Here is a 3,911-nt window from a genome sequence, read left to right as displayed (position 1 = left end):
ATGGAAATATGTCAGACTCTTTATTATAGCAAGAAGTTCCCTCCATGTTACACAGTAGTTCCTCTCTGGTCTACTCAAAACCCCACTGAAGTAGGCCACCACATGTTCGTTTTCACCCACTTTCTGAGGCAGCACTCCTCCAATTCTGACTTTACTAGCATCACAATCCAGTATGTATGACAGTGAGGGATCTAGAAGCTTTAAAAGTGGAGCTGAGGCTAGATTTTATTTCAATGTCTTGAAAGCATGCTGGCAAGAAACTGTCCATTTTAACTTCTGGCCTTTTTTCACCAAATCATGTAGTGGAGCAGCTATAGGTGCAAAGTCCTTCACAAACTTCCGGTAATAGGTACAGAGTCCAAAGAAACTTCTTAACTCTCCCACATTGTTTGGTGTTGGCCAGTCATCATTCAAGCATTTGAAAGCAGCAAACCTCAAACTCCATCCCAAGAAATGCCACTTGTTCCAGAAAGAGGTGCTTTACTTAGGTCACATTGTAAGTGAGCATGGTGTGCAAACTGATCCTGACAAGGTGAAAGCAGTGCGGATGGGACCTAACGTTACTGTGTGGACTTCAGGGCTCTTAACAGTATAACCGAAAAAGACTCATACCCACTGCAAAGAACTGGTGATACTCTTGATGCCCTAAGTGGAGCCAGGTGGTTTTCAACTCTGGACATAAAGTCAGGTTTTCATCAAGTAAAAATGGTAGAAGCAGATAAACCTAAGACTGCATTTAGTTATAGCCAAGGTCTCTGGCAATACCGTGTGATGCTATTCGGGGTCAGTAATGCTCCAGCAACATTTGAGAGGCTGATGGAAAGAGTACTGAAAGGCCAACAATGGAGGATAGCCCTAGTGTACCTGGATGATGACATTGTATTTGCAACAACTTTTGATGAGGAAATGTCCTGGCTAGAGGAAGTAGTTTGTTACGTCTCTGGCCGTTGGTTAATTTTCCGTAGAAATTATTTCCAAAAAACTTCAGTGATACAAGTCTTTTCTTAAATAAAACTAGTTTATTCTTTCTCAATACAACTTTGCAATACACTTAATTTCCACAGTCTCTTTAACTTAAACACACGCTATAATTCACAACTATTCACGCAATTTACTTACGACTTGACTCGATTATCTGTCTCTATCTCTACAATCTGCAGTTATTCATGCCGTCAGTTCTTTTGCTGGCTTATATATATATATATATATATATAAATAGAGGGCGCGTAGAGAAGACTAGAGTTGCAACGAACAGACATGATCCTTCTAGAATGTCATGACGTGTTACTAGCGTTACGTGACTTCCGCTGTCGTAACAATTGATTCTATGTTTAGTTTATTCAGTCTTAAGAGAAATAGCTATGAAACATATTCTATCATCTAAATGTGGCCTATTATAAGTTATAACCTCAAGTATTCGTACGCTTTCTGTTAGAAATTCTAAGAAATTTATCAATAAAGCTACTTTTCGCATTGAAATTATTTTTGTAATAATTTGCTGGTACTTTTGTGATACAATAAAGCGTAATTCTAGGACAGCAACTTCCCAACCTTAAGTTACGATAAAACATAAAACTATCAAAGATAAGCATTTATCTAGATATATCCATATACATAAAGACGAAATGTGTGTATGTTTGCACCCTAACTTCTCCGAGTCTATTTGGCCTGTCTCAACCAAAATTTGCATGTAAAGGCTATGAGTATGAGCTATGTGCAACGTTTCAAGTGGGTCAAAATTGAACTTAACCATATTTCTATTTTGTAGACTTTGTTAAGTTTGATAGCAGGAATTGGAAAGTTTGGATTGAAAGTTGAAGACTAGGTCATCATGAGAGGAGGTAGTGGGGAAACTAGATAATTTATTCAGTAATAAGATTTGAAAAGCAGGAATTAATGGAAGAAACTGCACGCTTACAGTGGAAAGTTGATGATAATGGATAAATTGAAATCATGTCTACTATGCATGGAAGAACTTGTATATAAAAATAATTTAAAGAGAATATGAACCCATCATAATATGAATAATGGGTTTATAATCTAAATATTTTAGGTGTATCAAAGTAAAGAGTAAATGATATCATGAAATGCAAATGTAAGAAGAGTTTTAGGTTTCATTATACTATAGTGTAGTATAGTTGTAATGTGTACACAGCTCAGTACAAATTTTGTTTAAGTGGAGTAATTCAAAAATTGCTTTATAATACAGTATATTGCAAGTTTGCCTTATTATTAGTTTCACCTATAAGTTCTTTTTTAACTGTTATAGTAATTTCTTCTTCTCTGTTTTGAAGACTTCTTTGTGAAATTAGTATTAGAAACAAAAAGAGCTGTGATGTGTTTTATTATGAGTATTTCTAACCACAAAATATATCTGCATGATGCATGAATATACATATAGATACTTGTATAAATTAAAATTAATAAAAACAATCTTAAAACATTCAAAGATTCGAAGGAGTCAAAATAGTAACATAAGGTTAGTTATTATAAATATTTTGGAAAGTCTGTTAAATATCCATAACTTTTAGGTATTCACTAATGAACTTTTGTTCCTGATGTATGTACATACTTTAGTAAGTGATATCCTTATAAAACATTTTCCCATAGATCTTGTGGTTTTTTTATCAATAAACCAAAACATCAATCAGATTCAACTGTGGATACGAATAAGAAAACATGGGAATATCAGACTTTTTGCCTTCTTTTATTAATTGTTTCCTTCAACTTTTCTATTTATAATCTTGTTCTCACTTGCTTTTGTTCATTTGAAATAGTTTCATTATTTTTTCAGTGAAATATGAAAGGTATTAATGGGGGATGCTCCATGGGTGTCTGCAGAAATTTTTCCAGGAGGGGGGGGGGGCAAAAGTAGTATGAAATTGTGAATCGAATACAAAAAAATCTTATATATATGGCGAGTGACTAAAGAAAGAATTATGTTTCTCATTTTCCAGGTGGGGGCAAGTGCCCCTTCTTGCCTCTCCATCCCTTTGGACATCCATGGGACCCTCTTGAATTGCATATTTCCTAAGTTGCTTAATTTTTCATCTTACAAGCTTCTCCAAGAGAACCATAATATGCGTTACAAACTAACCTTGGGAAATACAAACAAGATGCTGATAAAGCACGTAGTGTAGGTGCACTTATACTGCATACTATGTAGTAGTATTAGCCAATCAAACTGAGCCATAGCTCATACCAAATTATCTGCGTGATGGTGGTTGATTCATTTGGTTCTTTGTTCCCATTGTGTTCTGTTGTTTCCATTTGTTTTGGGAATGCAATCATGTATTGGTATTTGCAACACACTTTTAATTATTGTAAGTGATGTTGCAACATTGTTATTGTAGATTTTTTGAAATGCCAGACCTACTTTAGAAGGTGTTAATCTGCATTTCCATAAAAGTAGGTATTATATAGATCTGTGTTTTTAGTGAAACATCTATTTAAAAAATTCAGAATTTGTACAAATGTGAGGTCTGTAGATGTTTTACATGTAGATATATTGATATTAAGGTTTATTAAAATAAATGCTCTAAATATAGTACATGTAAATACTGTGAATAAATTACAGTGCATTTTTTGATGTATTTCTCAAACATGAATATATATGAAAAATAAACTTTTTAGAATGTCTAATAATAATAATCTCACAGGTATTGTATATTATTTAGGTCATTTTGCTTAAAGAATTTTTTTTATTCTATTAGGTCGTCAAGAAATTAATGTCACTTTTTTTTAGATGAAAAAACCCGAAGAACATATTTATCAAAACTAAACATTTATTAAATGAAATAGTCTCCATTCTTATCGATGATGCATCTCCATCTTACAATCAGGTTGTTAATGCCCTGATTAAAGAAATGACTTGGCTTTGAAGCAAAAACATGTCAATATCTTCTTTAACA

The 3,911-nt window shown here is 33.5% G+C and overlaps 1 long non-coding RNA gene across 5 annotated transcripts in view; it reads left to right on the top strand.

Annotated features, from left to right (window-relative positions):
* Positions 1-1,323: 1,323 nt before the first annotated feature.
* LOC111088947 overlaps positions 1,324-3,911 on the top strand; it is a 25,000-nt gene continuing 22,412 nt past the window's right edge. For 4 of the 5 annotated variants that reach the window (XR_002613319.1, XR_002613316.1, XR_002613318.1 and 1 more), the window contains exon 1: positions 1,324-1,841. This is a non-coding gene — a long non-coding RNA (uncharacterized LOC111088947). Of the gene's footprint in view, positions 1,842-2,112; positions 3,409-3,911 lie in introns of those variants that run through there. The other variant, XR_002613317.1, reaches the window with a different exon arrangement.

The sequence above is a fragment of the Limulus polyphemus genome, unplaced genomic scaffold (genome assembly GCF_000517525.1).
Source record: "Limulus polyphemus unplaced genomic scaffold, Limulus_polyphemus-2.1.2 Scaffold4836, whole genome shotgun sequence".
Taxonomy (NCBI): Eukaryota; Metazoa; Arthropoda; class Merostomata; order Xiphosura; family Limulidae; genus Limulus; species Limulus polyphemus.
Note: the sequence above shows the minus strand (reverse complement) of the source record. Positions and strands in the feature narration are given on the sequence as shown.